The sequence below is a fragment of the Hippopotamus amphibius genome, chromosome 3 (genome assembly GCF_030028045.1).
Source record: "Hippopotamus amphibius kiboko isolate mHipAmp2 chromosome 3, mHipAmp2.hap2, whole genome shotgun sequence".
NCBI classification, from domain to species: domain Eukaryota; kingdom Metazoa; phylum Chordata; class Mammalia; order Artiodactyla; family Hippopotamidae; genus Hippopotamus; species Hippopotamus amphibius.
In genome coordinates, this window is record NC_080188.1 from 105,931,985 (window position 1) to 105,950,848 (window position 18,864).

The 18,864-nt window shown below is 37.3% G+C and overlaps 1 pseudogene; it reads right to left on the minus strand.

Annotated features, from left to right (window-relative positions):
- Positions 1–8,185: 8,185 nt before the first annotated feature.
- Positions 8,186–9,136, minus strand: LOC130848530 (olfactory receptor 5AS1-like; annotated as a pseudogene).
- Between the last annotated feature and the right edge of the window lie 9,728 nt (positions 9,137–18,864).

An 18,864-nucleotide genomic window follows, 5' to 3' on the forward strand; every position in this document is an offset into this window, starting at 1 on the left:
ATACTAGGAAGGTCTGGTTTAACATCAAAAGGAATTAGAATTCATACTGGAGTGATTGATAATGACTATACTGGAGAAATTAAAGTGATGATATCAACTTCAGTTCCATGGAAAGCCCATCCAGGTGATAGAATAGCACAGTTGCTTATTCTGCCATATTATAAGATTGGCAATAGTACAAAAGTAAGGAGAACGAAAGGCTTTGGAAGCACAGGAGAGGCTGGAGTTTTCCTCTCTGAAAAAATTTTAGAAACACGCCCAACATGCTCAGTAACTATAAATGGAAAAGCTTTTAGAGGATTAATAGACACAGGTGCTGATGTTTCAATTATAAGCAGTAATCATTGGCCTTTTTGCTGGCCTACTTGTCCTGCAGACATTACAGTGGTAGGTTTAGGTAGAGCTCATGGCTTGCAGCAAAGTGCTAAAATATTGCCTTGTATTGGCCCAGATGGGCAGCCAGCCCACTTACAACCCTATATAGCAGACCTTCCCATTAATTTATGGGGAAGGGATTTATTGCAACAATGGAAGGCTGAAATCCACATTCCAACGATAGATACTTATAGTATGCAAAGTCAAGAAATGCTAATAAATCAAGGATATCAGCCAGGGTTAGGTTTTGGTAAATATCATCAAGGGAAACTATTTCCCATTCCAGCTGAAGGTAATGCAAATAGAGAAGGTCTTGGATATCAATCTTTTCATTAGTGGCCACTGTTCGCAAAAGCTTACTGCTTCCCCCAGCACCAATCCCATTGACCTGGAAAACTGATACACCTGTATGGGTTGAGCAGTGGCCTTTAACCATAGAAAAGTTAGAAGCCCTAACAGAATTAGTGACTGAACAGTTAGAAAAAGGACATATTGAAGAATCTTTTAGCCCATGGAACTCTCCAGTATTTCCAATAAAGAAAAAAAAACTGGTAAATGGCGTTTATTAACAGATCTCAGGGCAGTCAATGCAGTTATACAACCAATGGGGGCCTTACAACCAGGCCTCCCATCACCTAATATGATCCCTGCTAATTGGCCTTTAATAGTTATTGATCTGAAAGACTGCTTTTTCACCATTCCATTACATCCCAAAGATAAAGAAAAATTTGCTTTTTCTGTGCCTGCACTAAATAATAAAGAACCTCGAAAAAGGTTTCAATGGAAGGTGTTACCTCAAGGCATGTTGAATAGTCCTACTATTTGCCAGAATTTTGTTGCTAAAGCCCTTGAACCAGTACGACTAGAATTTCCTAATTGTTATCTTATCCATTACATGGATGATATCTTGTGTGCTGCTCCTAATCAAGATTTACTTACTTCTGCGTATATTAGCATGCAGCTTTGCCTTGATAGAGCAGGACTTAAAATAGCTCCGGAAAAGGTACAAATGCATAGCCCATATCAATATTTGGGCACAATAGTTGATAGAACAACTATTAGACCACAAAAGGTGGAACTGAGGTCAGATCAAATCCAAACTCTTAATGATTTGCAAAAACTCCTAGGAGATATTAATTGGCTTCACCCATGCATAGGGATCCCCACCTATGCATTGTCTAACCTATTTGCTTTGTTAAAAGGAGATTCAAAATTAAATAGTCCAAGAACTTTAACATCAGCTGCTTTAGAGGAACTAAAACTTGTAGAAAATAACATTCATTCTTCTCAATTACAGAGAGTAACTGTTAATCAGCCATTGCAATTAATTATATTACCTTCTCCTCATTCACCTACGGGGATATTAATGCAAAATGAAGGAATTGTGGAATGGTTGTTTTTAGCAAATACTATGGTAAAATCCTTGTCACCTTATTTAGAATTATTAACTCAGTTGGTTCTGAAGGGAAGAACTCGAAGTAAGCATTTAATTGGAACTGACCCTTCACATATAATTATTAATTTAACTATTAAAGAAATTCAGGCTTGTTTCCAAAATTGTGTAAGTTGGCAAATTGCCTTTGCTGATTATATTGGGAAAATTGATAATCACTATCCGAAAAATCCCATTTTGCAGTTTCTTAAGAGAACTCAATGGATTCTACCTCGAATAACAAAATCTGATCCTATACCAGATGCTTCTATAATTTTTACTGATGGCTCTAGTAAGGGCTGAGCGGGATATATGGGATTTAAAACACGACAAATCCCTGTCCCTCACTTTTCAGCTCAGCAAGCAGAATTATATGCAGTTATCTGTGCTTTGCAAGACATACCTCAGGCCGTTAATATTTTATCTGATTCTGCCTATGTGGTTCAAGCCACTAATATGATAGAAACTGCTACTATCAAGCAGTCTATTCCACAGCCTCTTTATGATCTTTTTCTATTACTTCAACGAGTTGTCCATTCTAGAAACGCTCCTTTTTATATTACCCATATTCGGGCCCATACTACTTTGCCTGGGCCTCTGGCAACAGGTAACAGAGCTGCTGATAGACTTGTTGCACCCGTATTGGATGAAGCTCAACATTTCCACCAATTAACTCATGTAAATGCTAAAGGCTTAAAAATGAAGTTTGATATCACATGGAATCAAGCCAAAGATATATTAAGAACGTGTCCATCATGCCAAATTATTAATAATTCTCAGCAATCTGAACCTGGTGTAAACCCACGGGGCTTGCGCCCTAATTCTTTATGGCAAATGGATGTTACTCACATCTCATCCTTTGGTAAGCTCTCCTATGTGCATGTAACCATTGATACATTTTCTCAATTTATATGGGCTACTGCCCAGTCTGGTGAAACTGCAAAGCATGTGCAAAAGCATTTATATGCATGCTTCGCAGTCATGGGGTTGCCACAAGCCATTAAAACAGATAATGGCCCTGCTTATATTAGTAAAGCATTTCAACAATTTCTTGATATGTGGTCTATATCACATTCTACAGGACTTCCTTACAACCCCCAGGGACAAGCAATAGTTGAAAGAGCAAACCAACTACTTAAAAACATGCTCCAAAAACAAAAAGGGGGAATCACCCAAGGGCAACAAACAATTTTAAATAAAGCCTTATTTACTATTAATTTTTTGAATGTATCTGCACAGGCTACAGATACAGCAGCTGAGAGGCATTTTCAAGCCTCGTCTAGGAATGTGACTCATTTTAATGATGCACAGCCGCTGATATGGTGGCAGGACCCATTGACTAATATCTGGTCATCAGGAAGGTTAATCACATGGGGAAGAGGGTTTGCTTGTGTGTCACCAGGACAAGGCCTGGAACCTGTGTGGATTCCATCTCGGAGAATTAAGCCATATCATGAGCGTTCCAAAGAAACGCCATCTTGAATGGGATATAGAATCTCCGGAGATGAACTTTGTACATTTGTTTTCAGGTTTGAGCTTTGGAGACTAAGTTTACTAATTATACCATCCCTGATAGACCTTTGTGTAAAATAAAATGGATATGGGCTGACAGACAAGATCAGATTCTTTGGGATTTTTGCTGTGGGACGGAGGGTGTAATACTACTTAATGGTTCCTATGGAACAGTATGAAACTGGTCCCCTAAGGGGTATGCAGTCTCTAATGGTTTACACCAAAAAAACTCCTCCTGCAATCCCTATAAAAGGTTGTGATGGCATATACCAATATTGCCATGCACTCGCCCTATCCCATCTTATGGCTTAGGATTGGATTAATACCTCCTTGGCCTCAATTAGAGAATGGCAGAGCTCAAACAGAAATATGGAAACTTCCTTTAAGTTTAAGAACATTACAAATCTGGAATGGCCATGATGCCAGTGACACATCGGCTGGGATATGGAGCGGATGGTCTCACACTGGACATACAACAATTACAAACTAAAATAACTGGCATGCAATATGATTTTTGCAGTCTCTACACCAAATTTGCTACTTTACAAAGTATAGCTGATGGATTAAAAGCATTGCATCCATTGGATTGGATAAAAGGCATGAATAGCAGTCTCCTAAGCATTTTGATACTTTTTGTTGTCTTTTAATTATCCTATGTTTAAGTTCTCAGGTGCACAGGAGGAACGCTCCAAGGATTGACTGAAAAAGAAATAACTGGAATAGGCTTATCTTCTCCTACAGGCTTATCTTCTCCTACGAAAACAAAAAGGGGGAGATGTGGGAAGACATTCTGGAACCTTTTTGAAACATTGAAAATGTTGAAGTATGTGGGCCGAGCGATGGGATTCAGAATGTCCTGCTTGAGCAGTGGAGGAGCTGAGGGTGCGGGGCGTGGAGACTAATATCACCCTGTTTGGTCCTGAGGGATGGCTGGTTAGCCAGAGACGGGTAAGATTCCTCAAGGGAGGAACAACCTAAGACAGGCACAGTCGCAGACGGGCCAACACGGGTGGGGCACAGACCCCTAATATCTGAGAGAGGTCTCCTGCCCCCAGGGCTGTTTTGCTCTCCACCCCCAGCTCAAATCCACACCTGCTCAACTCAGACCCAGGAAGTAAACAAAGATAATTGCCTCAGTCATGTGAGGCCTTTGATTGTTTATGAGTGTAACCTGAGAATGTTAGCCCACGGACTCAATAAAAGCAACCTGGGATGAGTCAGCGGGGCTCTTGATCCGAGAGGTCTTGAGCCCCCCGGTCCCATCTTTCTCTTCAGTCTGTGTCTGTGTCTTCTTCAAGCTTGCGGCACCCGTCACTCACCTCGAGTCGCCGAGCTGGTCTCGGCAGTCTGTAAAGCTCTTGATTTCTCCATTGAATCTGAATGGGATCCTTGCTGGGTAGAATAATCTTGGTTGTAGGTTCTTCCTTTTCATCACTTGAAATATATCATGCCACTCCCTTCTGGCTTGCAGAGTTTCTGCTGAGAAATCAGCTGTTACCCTTATGGGAGTTCCCTTGAATGTTATTTGTTGTTTTTCCCTTGTTGCTTTTAATAACTTTTCTCTGTCTTTAATTTTTGTCAGTTTGACTACTATATGTCTTGGCGTGTTTCTCCTTGGGTTTATCCTACCTGGGACTCTCTGTAATTCCTGGACTTGGGTAGCTATTTCCTTTCCCATGTTAGGGAAGTTTTCAACTAGAATCTCTTGAAATATTTTCTCGGGTCCTTTCTCTCTCTCGTCTCCTTCTGGGACCCCTATAATGCGAATGTTGGTGCGTTTAACATTGTCCCAGAGGTCTCTTAGGCTGTCTTCAGTTCTTTTCATTCTTTTTTCTTTATTCTTTTCTGCATCAGTGATTATCGCCATTCTGTCCTCCAGGTCACTTATCTGTTCTTCTGCCTCAGTTAATCTGCTATTGGTTCCTTCTAGTGTATTTTTCATTTCATTTATTGTGTTGCATATCTCTTTGTTTGCTCTTTAATTCTTCCAGGTCTTTTGTAAATTTTTCTTGCAACTTTTCAATCTCTGCATCCAGTCTTTTTTCAAAAGTCCTGGATCATTTTCACCATCGTTATTCTGAATTCTTTTTCTGGAAGGGTGCCTATCTCCATTTCATTTAGTTGTTTTTCTGGGGTTTTATCTTGTCCCTTCATCTGGTACAAACTCTTCTGCCTTTTCATTTTCTCTGTTTTTCTTGGCTGTGGTTTTCAGTTCCACAAGATGAAATACTGCTGATACCCTTGATACTTCTCTCTGCCCTCTTGTGGGAAAGCTTTCTAGCAGGCTCATGTGTGCTTCCTGGTGAGAGGGACTGATGGTGGGTTGGGCTGGATGGGTGGAGCTCAGTAAGACTTTAATCTGATTTGGTGAGTGGAGCTCAGTAAAACTTTGATCTGCTTGTCTGCCAGTGGGTGGGGCTATGTTCCCACCCTGGTGGTTGTTTGGCCTGAGGCTACCTAGCACTGGACCTTACAGGCTCTTTGGTGGGGTTAATGGCAGACTCTTGGAGGGCCCACACCAATGAGCACTTCCCAGAACCCCTGCTGCCAGTGCCCCTTTCTCCTTGGTGAGACACAGCTGCCCACCACTCTGCAGGAAACCCTCCAGCACCAGCAGGAAGGTCTGGTTCAGTCTCCTATGGGGTCACTGCTCCTTTCCCCTAGGTCCTGGTGAGCACACTTTTTTGTGTGCCCTCCAAGAGTGGAGTCTCTGTTTCTCCCAGTCCTGTGGAGGTCCTACAATCAAATATGGCTGGATTTCAAAGTCTGATTCTCTGGGGATTCCTGCCCCCATTGCTAGACTCCCAGGTTGAGGAGCTTGATGTGGTGCTCCGAACCCTCACTTTAGTGGTTGGACTTCTGCAGTATAACTCTTCTCCAGCTTGTGAGTCACCCACCCAGCATTTATGGGATTTGATTTTAACACCATTGCACCCCTCCTACTGTCTCATTGTGGCTTCTCGTTTGTCTCTGGATGTGGGGTGTCTTTTTTGGTGAGTTCCAGTGTCTTTCTGTCTATGATTGTTCAGCAGATAGTTGTAATTAGGGTGATCTTGCAAGAGCGAGTGAGCACACGTCTTCCTACTCCATCTTTATTCCTTTAGTTTATTTATCTTAGATTAACTTCTTTTTGAAAATGAAAAATGTCTTAAATTTAATAGGTTCCCATTAAGGAAGCTGATATGCTTCTTTATGCAACCTGATGCTTTTTAACACAATGGATAGATGATTAGAAGAAATCTGCTCATTTTATGATAATCTCATCAATGTGCTACAACAGGATAGTACACTAAAATGAAAGGAACTATCAACATAACCCCTACATTTCAGAAACCACTCAAAAATAAGAACAAATGAATGACCTTGCACTCTGCACTCTGACAAAGTTTTCACTGAGAACAAATATTTTAACAGGATGAAGGAGCACTAAGTTGAATGTTAGATTCCAATCTTTTTGATCTCTGGCCTTATCTCAGAATCCTTGGAATGCTTCATGGATATTTTTAAAATTTCTAATTTCTTCTAAGAAGTCAAACCCTGATTGTTGTCTTAAAATCAAATAGTGATATAATAATGGTAAAATAATGAATAATTATGTGTCATTATATTGTGACAGGCACCAAAAACTTTACATATGTTCTAGGAGATTTATACATATTTGATTATCTAATTCTTATCATATACATATATGTAGCTTTACATATATTAGTTCATTTAGTCTCCAAAACATCCCATTTCTGTGGGCAATATTTTACTGTCCTCATTTACCAGATTGTGATCCTGTAACAAATCAAATCGTTTTTATTTCCACAAATACTACAAAATGCACAGTGTTACATATTTATACACATACACTTTATTCCTTCAGTTTTGTCAAGATAAAATAAAAAGTAAATTAGGACTCAAGGAGTAAAAGCAACCAAAAAATGTCTGATGATGTAATCATCAAAATTGATCTCAGGGAAGGAAGTATTCTTATTTCTATTGGTTTGCATTGTCAATTTATAGTACAGTAACCAGAGCAATTGTTGACCTCTTCCTGAAGATAGAGCCTCAAAGATTATGTCAGTAACATATGTGTAAATAATTAACAATGTGTAGAGATTAAGATCTTTATGATCTTCACAAACTTGTTTGATTTTCCAATGTATCCACTGTGAATGGAAGACTAAAGGATCTATTAGAACAATCAATCTAACCCAAAAAGAAACGATGTTCTATAACTTAACTCTGTCCCAATATTAAAAATACTATTGCTATATGTGCCTTCTATCTGATCTCCTGAGAGCCTGTAAAACCACCATCATGCATTATGGGTAATATCAAATTTCTCTAATGGTAAATGTTCTGTAAGTGCCGAATCTAGACTTATTTCTCCAAACACAGAAAACTGGATTCACTCACCCATTTATCCGCCCTATCCATTCATCCACTTATTCACTAAATATATATAACGAGGATGCGCTGCATACCAGGTGCTGTATAGGTGTTGGAAACATCAACCAAGATACATATTACCAGCTGTCAAGGAGTTTCTTATATGGGTGGATTGACAGACAAGTCAACAAATACCTTTAATAAAACATGATGAAGTATAATGAATCAGCATACAAAGTATTGATATTTTGAAAACAATAATTGGAGAGTAATTGTTATTTACTTTAATTCAGAAATGTTTTACAACAGAAGAATTTTGGCAAAAACAATTCTATAAGAGACGATGAAAGCATTTTAAATTAGGATGAAAAGTTATTTTTATTTCTGAAAAGTGGTGATGCATTTAAAATATTCAACATATAAGGTTATATACTGCTGAAGATAAAATTGGTAGGCTATGCCTTAAATATTCTTAAATGACTTAAATTCCTATTCATTTGAAAGTCCAATCCATCTAATTTTTGAGGGCTTTTTGAGGGCATTTTTTACATCCTTGTTTCTGAAGCTATAGATTAGTGGATTAAACATGGGAAAGACAACAGTATACAACACTGCAACCACTTTGTCAGTGTCTAGGAAGTAGCTGGCAGTGGGATGTAAGTACATAAACAGGAGCATTCCATAAAATAAGGATATTGCTATGAGAGGGGAAGCACAGGTTGAGAACGTTTTGCTTCTGCCACCTGAGGACTTGATGCTGAAAACAGTGACGAGGATACAGAAGTTAAGAGGAAAAGATGACCACAAAAGTGACGGTCTGGATGAAACCACACGAGGCAAAAAGTAGAATTTCATTGATATGAGTGTCTGTACACAGTAAAGCCAAGAGAGGCGGGATATCACAGAAAAAAAATGGTTGACAATTTTGGAGCCACAAAATGGCAGCCTGAATGTGAGGCAGATGTGTAACATGGAGGTCACACTTCCACTGAAGTATGCCAACACAATGAAGCAGATACAGACTGGCCAAGACATACGTGTTGAATAGAGCAATGGATTACAGATGGCTGCATAGCGGTCATAGGCCATTACTGCCAGGATAAGGCAATCAGCATCAGCAAAACAGCCAAAGAAAAACATTTGTAGTGCACACCCATAGGGGGAGGTGCTTTTCTTGGATGCTAAGATATTCACCAGCATTTTAGGAGTGATCACTGTAGAATAGCTGATGTCTAAGAAAGACAAGTTGCTGAGAAAATAATACATGGGGGTTTGAAGGCTTGGATTGATATTAACTAAAATTATTAAACCTATATTTCCCACCACAGTTAGTGTATAGACTATGAGAAATATTGAGAATCGTGTGACTCTGAGAGGTAGATAATCTGTGAATCCAACAAGTAGGAACTCAGTTGGCGTGATATAATTACTTTCCAGCATCTTCTTTGTTTTCTTGTTTTTCTCATCCGAAATAGATGGTATCAGAATATGTGAGTTGATTTCAGTGACTGTTGAACCCAGGATATCTTTATTCTCCCTTCTAAGGAAGCAAAGAGAAGGATAATAACATCACAGTTAATCCATTTTCTGTGACATATTTTGTTTGTTTTCTTTTTTGTTACTTTATTTTAAAAATATAATTTAAATTTTCATGGATACCAGAGAATGTTATTCATGGATGGTGTTTCAAGAGGCAGTGATTCTTTAAAAGCTGTGCACATTAAGAGATGATATTAATTCCTTTCAAGATGAAAGACAATGAATGTGGCTTAGCTGATAAATGCTGGTAGAACTAGAAGAACTGGCAAAATCCTTACAGGAAGGCTCTATTTTTCAAATACTAAAATTGCATTCTTTTTTTTTTTTATAATTTTATTTTTTATTTTTTTGGGGGGTACACCAGGTTCAATCATCTGTTTTTATACACATATCCCCATATTCCCTCCCTTCCTTGAAAAAATCGCATTATTCCATGTACAGGAAAGTATAGATGAGAAAAATTCTAGGCAGGAACCTCCCACAGATAAACTAGATAAATCTTCAGAAGAATATCTGCACTATTGGGAGGTAGTTTAAAATAACAGTTTAGAGCACAGCAGTTATGCAAGAGATGACTGAGTTCAAATCTTAGCTTTGCTACTAATTGGCTGTGTGATCTTGATAAATGATTTAACCTGTGATTGCTAAAGGAATAAACAAGTAGATATTTGTGACACATTTATGTAACTGGTATATAATAAACACTAATCTGAGTATCTATTAAATAAAATTTATTGTAACAAGTCAACTCATTTCTTTTTTTTTTTTTTAAGTTCTTTATTGGAATATAATTGTTTTACACACTTGTACCAGATTTTGAGGTACACCAAAGTGAATCAGCTGTATTTATATATATATCCCCAAATCCTCTCCCTCCCATGACTCCCCCCCACCCTCCCTGTCCTGGCCCACTAAAGCATCCCCCATCATCAAGCTGATCTCCCTTTGTTATGCAGCAACTTCCCACTAGCTATCTGTTTTACATTTGGTAGTGTATCTATGTCTATGCTACTCTCTCACTTCATCCCACCTTCCCCTTCATGCCCCACCCTTCACTCCAGCCCCATGTCCTCAAGCCCATTCTCTACATCTGCATCTCCACTCTTGCCCTGCCACTGGGTTCATCAGTACCATTTCTTCAGATTCCATATATATGAGTTAGCATACGGTATTTGTTTTTCTCTTTCTGGCTTACTTCTTCACTCTGTATGACAGTCTCTAGGTCTATCCACCTCATTACATATGAAACTTAAAAGCTTTTGTACAGTGCAAGAAACCATAAACAAGACAAGAAGACAACCCTCAGAATGGGAGAAAATACTTGCCAATGAAGCAATGCATAAAGGATTAATCGCCAAAATATACAAGCAGCTCATGCAACTTAATACCAAAAAAGCAAATAACCCAACTGACAAATGGGTGGAAGACCTAAATAGACATTTCTCCAAAGAAGACATGCAGATGGCTAACAAACACATGAAAAGTTGCTCAACATCACTAATCATCAGAGAAATGCAAGTCAAAGCCACAATGAGGTATCACCTCACTCGAGTCAGAATAGCCATCATCAAAAATCTAGAAACAATAATGTTGGAAAGGGTGTGAAGGAAAGGGAATTCTTCTGCACTGTTTTTGGGAATGTAAGTTGGTACATCCGCTATGGAAAACAGTTTGGAGGTTCATTAAAAAACTAAAAATAGAACTACCATATGATCCAGTAATCCCACTACTGGGCATATGCCCAGAGAAAACCATAATCCAAAAGGAAACATGTAACATAATGTTCATTGTAGCAGTTTTTACAATAGCCAGGACATGGAAGCAACCTAAATGCTCATCAACAGATGAATGGATGAAGAAGATGTGGCACACATATACAATGGCACATTACTCAGCCATAAAAAGGAATGAAATTGAACTCATTTCATTTTATTTGTTTATTCAATTAAACAATTGAGTTTAATTGTAAGCTTGACATACCCCCGTAGTTGTCTTAAAATTCATCTTATCTTTGACATCATAGATACATGATCTGTCCTCTCTTAAAAAAGAAAGCCATTTGTGTGTGTGTGTGTGTGTGTGTGTGTGTGTTCTGTGCAAATTAATTGTTTGGTTGCAGTAAATATTGTATACAAGCCTATAATTGTTGCTTTCCTTTCCCTAGTTCTAAATCTCTTTCTTGACTCTGAGGTATGGATATAACAGTGTCTGATGTGAGGCCACAGGGACATTCTTTTGAAGGATAACTGTATCTCTGCATTTATTAATGAACTACTGAACTGAGGCTATTTGGGGAAAATGAATTATATAGCTAGAAGGAGAAATCATCAAGGAAAAATTATGATGAGTGCCAATGAAAAATAAATTATAGTGAGATGGAATATTCTGCAGGAATCTAAAGATGTGTAATGTTGGAAGTGGCTTAAGTCAGTTATGCTGCAGTGAGTACTAAGACAAATAAATAATGAGAATCTGTTTTCTCCGCCATGCATGGGAACCACAGAATTTCCTCTCCTCCAACAATATGAACTGCAGTCTTCTAGAAAAGTCAGTCTTCTTTGGGAACTAGAGCTTTAAAAAGAAGAAGGTAACTGGAAAAGGATGGAAAGTGGGTGTTTGAAACTATATTCAAGGAATCCAAACTCTTAAATGAGAAACATTTTTATGTGTCTATATCTTGCAAATGTCATTTGAAAGCTTCATATAATATTCAGATTCTTATTCTTGATTCTTTCTTTATCTTCTTTTTTCTGAAGAATCAATTCAATAATCCTCAAAAGGGTTTATCTAAGTTACTTTTGTGAAACTTCAACAGCGTATGAATCCTGCTAGATTTGGTATCACTGGTACAGCGGAGGCCACAGCAAGGAAGACTAGGGAAAAAGTAAGTGTCTGGGCTGTCTCCTGGTTCTATTACTTTAAATTATTTTATTTTTATTTACATCATCATATTCTCATTTATAAATTCAGACCTGCTCTATTTATAAACTTGTCATCTAAGGCAAAGGAAACCGCACATATTCAAAAGTTTCATAATTGCCTAGTAAACATTCATATTTGTTTACAGTTTATAATAGAAATTGTCAAAATCAGGCAAGTTTGTCCAAACATGTTTTATGCCCTCACTGAAAACGACAAATGAACAGATATTTGAAAATAAAAACTACATAAACTTTCACCAAACAGAAATAAAGTATAACTACCACTACAACTAAAACAACAAGAACAAATTGTAAATTTTCTTAAAGTTTTAATCTGAGTTTCCTATGAACTAAAGCCATGGTATATTCTGCTATCATAATTAGTTATTTGCATTAATGAAGATGCTGATGGTGACGAAAACAATAAAGACTAGCTAAAATTATCTAGAGGAGCTAATACAGTTTCTAGTCACATGACATGCATCGTTTTGTTGAATCTTCATATTATTTTATGAGATATACACTGTTTCTGTCTTTACAAATGATAAAACTAAAGCATGGAAATGTAATTAAATTGCCTAATTATGTATTGACAGAACCCATTTCTCACTTCTTAACTAAAATATTATGGTGCCTCTGATATTGAAGCATTATCTACTGCTGTAGGAATTTTATGATATATTATTTGAATATAGACTTCAGTGCGGGAAAGAACTTCAGCCATTATCTTAATCCATGCCCTTAACTGTTGAGATGGGATGACTACGTCGCACTACAAGATCATTCAACATGTGACATGTCCACTAGTGGCTTTAATGAGTTTATCTTACATCCAAAAACAGGTTATGATATCAAATTCTGATTTTTCTTCCTTGAGTCATCATGAAAGTTGCAAAACTGTCTAGAGGGTTTTTTGTAGTCAATTGTTGAATAAGAGACTGAGCCTCCCACAACAATTTCATTTCTCTTGAAGGACTCATCTCATACTACTTTGAAATGAGATCATGATTAATCTAAAATAAGATGAGCCCTACTGATCTCCAAGGAAACTTACCTGGCAAAGCTACTTCTACAAGCTGCTCATGGATGGATTTTCATTTGCTATTCTGCTTGAAGTACTAATGCTGAATTTGCCCTCTCTCTCCTTTTCAATCGGTGTTGTGCTGTAGTAATTAAACACACATAGGATATGGAATTGGCAAAATTTAGTTTAACCTCAGATGTGACATCTAATGTTCTATAGGTCATTGAATTTCTATATGGCTAAACGTCTGCTTTGTTTAATTAGCATAATAATATACCATGTTTGAAACAAGGATTAAACTAGATAATTTATATAAATTTAAGGGGGCCTGTTATAATATAGATGCATAAAATAGATTCATTATTATCTGTTATTAATATTAATTCTATTGCAATGCTTTAGTAATTCAACATCTTACTTCAAAATCATAAGTTCCTTCAGTGATAATTATATGGACAAGGATGAAATAGTCATACTGTGTGTTATTATGTGTATGTTCTCATAGAAACTAAGTTTTGGCTTACTGATGAAGTTTAGCTTACTTAATTTAGCTTACTCAAGTAATTAGAATATTGGATTTCTCAAAATTTCCAAATAAGCACAGCTTCCCCATCATTGAAATAAGAAGCACAAAGAATCAAGCAGTGACTTTTGGAAAATGCTATGGGTAAGGTAAGGTCAAATTTATACTCCAATATCCCCCATCCACTCATACAGCCCACATACACACACAAATTGAGAGAACCCTACAGTCAGAGAAGATACATTTTATCTCAGGCAACAGTATTTTTGCTACATCCACACCAGACATTTTGTTGATGTTTTAGGGAATCTGTCACCTACCTTGGCACCATCTAGGCCTTTGAATTGTAGAATTTATTTTGTGCAAGAGGCTGACAGCATTCCTCTCCAGATTTTACACACAGATCTTTCAAGGGATGAGTATTTATATTCTAGTCTGTGACAAGTGGGATATTATCCCAAGATAATTCCCAACCCCAAGTGGATTTTAGATTGGCAATGACCCTCTTTCCAGTGGGTGGCTTGAATGATTTTGAAAGACAAACATGAAGAATGGCAACATAATCGACTATGATGTAGCCAATTACAAATAAACATGTCTCCTCTAGCAAATCTAATATTAAACAACAATAACAATCCTTTCATTCTACCAGGCAATAGAAAACAAACAAACAAACAAACAAGCAAATAACGTGTAAATTCTATGATCTTTATCAGATAGGTAAAGATACTTTATTTTCTTATAAATTTATTTATTTATTTATTTATTTATTTATTTATTTGTTAGCTATGCGCACTGGCTTTCTCTAGCTGTGGTGAGTGGGGGCTACCAGTTGTTGTGGTACACAAGCTTCTCATTGTGGTGGCATCTCTTGTTGTGGAGCATGGGCTCTAGGCACGTGGGCTTCAGTAATTGCAGCACATGGCTCTGTAGTTGTGATTCTAGAGCTCAGGCTCTGTAGTTGAGGTGCACAGGCTTAGTTGTTCAGCAGCATGTGGGATCTTCCTGGATCAGGGATCGATCCCTTGTCTCCCGCATTAGCACGCAAATTCTTAACCACTGGACCACCTGGGAAGTCTCACTTAAAGGTATTTAAGGCAGTTAGTTATATGACAGGATTCTAAAGTGCAAACTTGGGCCTTCCCTGGTGGTCCAGTGGTTAAGATGCTGTGCTCCCAATGCAGGGGACATAGGTTCAAATACTGGTGGGAAAAGATCCTGCATCATGCCTGTCCTCATTTTAGTTTGTTTCTCAATATTCTGAGTCATTAGAAGGAAATATGCCTTTCATGGTAAGATGTAAGAGCTCATGACTTAGTCAACCTGGATTTGAATGTCAGATTTGCCATTTCACAACTGAGACTTTGAGCTACTTTTTAAATGTTTTTAAATATTTTAAGGTGATAAATATTAATTGCCTGCCTCATCAAATTCTTATGAAAATTGAGATAATGCATGTATAGACAGTCCATTCTTTAGCAGACTGAACTCTTTTTTTAAAAAATAACTATAGCAGTATTTACAGCAGTATTTCTTAATAATTAAAAATGCAATTCTGGATTTTAACTTCCTTTAAATAATGAACAATGGCATATAATCTTATGACCCCTAAGATGGACAGAATGGAGAATGGATAAGTACAGGATGCCAGACTTACTGCAAACAATGGCTCCTTCCTAATTCTGGTGGGAAGATTGAGCTTTGCTGCTGTAAGAATAATGTCTTATTTAACAGATGGAAGATCCATGTATTTATAAAAAAGTTTATCTTTCCTAAATCAAATAGCAATATGTATGAAAAATAAGAGCTGAAAATAATACAGCTTAAATATTTTCAATGAGACAAATTGCCAAAAGTGTTATTAAACCTATGAGTTCAGTAAAAAGAAATAGCTAAAAAAATAAAAACAATTTAAAAATGAATAGTGATTCCTTAGTTGTATTTAAAAATGTAATTGTAGAATTCACTGCCTGTTGGAACCAGGACATCCATCCTCTCTTTCCTTCAGAACTGTTCTCAGGGCTTTGGACTTTGGTCTTGGACTGGAAATATATCACTAGCTTTCCTGCATCTTCAGCTTGCAAGGGACTTAGCTTCCAAAATTGAAAGCCAGTACTAAAATGAGAATTTCTTCAGTCAGCTTCCACCAAGCTTTCAACTGAACCTGCTGATTTTAAATCTCTGATTCATTGGCCTGTCATGCTGCGAGCAGAGCAAGCTTGGACTTGTGACCTCTGAAGTCTGGATTACACAACCAGAAGTCAAGTCAGAGACTCTGGGGAGGGAGCACTGATACCAGGAAGCTAGACCACTAAAGAGTCCTCAACCACAGGAAAGATTAACTGCAGAGCATTCTCAAAGAGCCCTCTATCAGAGTCTAAGACCTGGCTTTGCTCAACTGTCTGCAACTGCCATTGCTGGGTATGTCACACAAAACTACAAATAAGACAGGAAAACAAACACACCCATCAACACGCAGACTACCTAAAGCCATATTAAGCTCATAGATAACCCCAAAAAGCACTACCTAACATGGCTCTGCTTCTCAGAGAGAAAATGCCCAGAGTCACACACCAGAAAGCAGGCAGCAGCGCCTCCAACAAGGAAGCCTATTCAAGACACTGGACTAGTCCCACCACAAGGGGCAGAGAGCAAAAACAAGAGGAATTACTACTAGGCAGCATAGGGAAAGGAGACAGCAAATCCTATAAATTAGACAAAATGAGAAAATAAAGAAACACCTTGCAGGCAAAGGAGCAAGGTAAAAACCCACAAGACCAAATAAATGAAGAGGAAACAGGAAAATTGCCTGAAAAAGAATTCAGAGTAATGATAGTAAAGATGATCCAAAATCTCAATAACAAAATAGAGAAAATATGAGAAACATTTAATAAGGACCTAGAAGAATTAAAGTGCAAACAAACAGTAATGAACAACACAATCACTGAAATTAAAAATACTCTAGATGGTATAAACAGCAGAGAAACTGAGGCAGAGGAATGACTGAGTTGGAAGATAGAATGGTGGAAACAACTGCCACAGAGCAGGAAAAAGAAAAAAGAATAAAAAGAATGGAAGACAGTCTCAGAGACCATGGTGACAACATTAAGCACACCAACATTCGAATCATAGGCATCCCAGAAGAAGAACAAAAGAAAGGGTCTGAGAAAATATTTGAAGAGGTTATAGTGGAAAACTTCCCCAAATGGGAAAGGAAATAATTAATCAAGTCCAAGCAGCACAGAGCCTCCCATACAGAATAGCCCAAGGAGAAACACACCAAGGCACATGTTAATCAAACTAATGAAAATTAAACACAAAAAATATTTAAAGCAGCAAGAGAAAAGCAACAAATAACATGTAAGGGAAAACCAATAAGGATAACAGCTGATCTTTCTGCAGAAACTCTGAAGTCCAGAAGGGAATGGCAAGATATACTTAAAGTCTTGAAAGAGAAAAACCTACAGCCAAGAATACTCTACCCAGCAAGAATCTCATTCAGATTCAACAGGAAAATCAAAAGCTTTACCAGCAAGCAAAAGTTAAGAGAATTTAGCATAACCAAACCAGCTTTACAACAATTCCTGAAGGAACTTTTCTAAGCAGGAAACACAAGAGAAGGAAAAGACCTAAAAAACAAACCCAAAACAATTAAGAAAATAGTAATAGAAACATACATATTGATAATTACCTTGAAAGTAAATGGACAATATGCACCAACCAAAAGACACAAACTAGACACTGAATGGATAAAAAAACAAGACCTTTATATATGCTGTCTACAGGAAACCCACTTCAGACCTAGGGACACACACAGACTGAAAGTAATGGGATGGAAAAAGATATTCCATGCCCATGGAAATCAAAAGAAAGCTGGAGTAGCAATACTCATATCAGGCAAACTAGACTTTAAAGTAAAGACTATTATAAGAGACAAGAAAGGACACTAAATAATTATCAAGGGATCAATCCAAGAAGATATAACAAATGTAAATATCTATGCACCCAACATAGGAGCACCTCAATATATAAAGCAAATGCTAACAGCCGTAAAAGGTGAAATCAACAGTAACACAATAATAGTAGGAGACTTCAACACCCCATTTACACCAATGGACAGATCATCCAAACAGAAAATAAATAAGAACACACAAGCTTTAAATGACACATTAGACCATCTCAACTTAATTGATATTTATAGGACATTCCATCCAAAAACTACAGAATACAGTTTCTTCTCAAGTGCACAGAGAACTTTCTCCAGCATAGATCACATCTTGGGTCACAAATCAAGCCTTGGTATATTCAAGAAAATTGAAATCGTATCAAGCATCCTCTCCAGCCACAATGCCATGAGACTAGAAATCAATTACATGAAAAAAACTGCAAAAAATACAAACACATGGAGGCTAAACAATACACTATTAAACAACCAAGGAATCGCTGAAGAAATCAAAGAGGAAATCAAAAAATATCTAGAAACAAATGACAAAGAAAACACAACAAACCAAAACCTATGGGATACAGCAAAAGCAGTTCTAAGAGGGAAGTTTATAGCAACACTGTCCTATGTTAAGAAACAAGAAAAATCTCAAATAAATTACCTAATCTTACACCTAAAACAATTAGAGAAAGAACCAAAAAGTCCCAAAGTGAGCAGAAGGAAAGAAATCATAAAGATCAGATCAGAAATAAACAAAAAAGAAATGAAGGAAACAATAGCAAAGATCAATAAATTTAAAAGCTGATTCTCTGAGAAAATAAACAAAATTGGTAAACCATTAGCCACACTCCTCAGGAAAAAAAGGGAGAAGACACAAATCAACAGAATTTGAAATTAGAAAGGAGAAGTAACAACGGACATATGTACTCTACCAAATGTAAACTTGATAGCTAGTGGGAAGTTGCTGCATATCATAGGGAGATAAACTCGATGATGGGTGATGAATTAAAGGGCCAGGGTAGGGAAGTTGGGAGGGAGTCACGGAAGGTAGGGGATATAGGGATATGTGTATAAATACAGCTGATTCACTTTGGTGTACCTCAAAAACTGGCACAAGAGTGTAAAGCAATTATATTCCAATAAAGAGCTTTAAAAATAAGTAAGAAACAATAATAAAATAAAATAAAATGTAATTGTAAAATTTCTGTTTTATAAAAA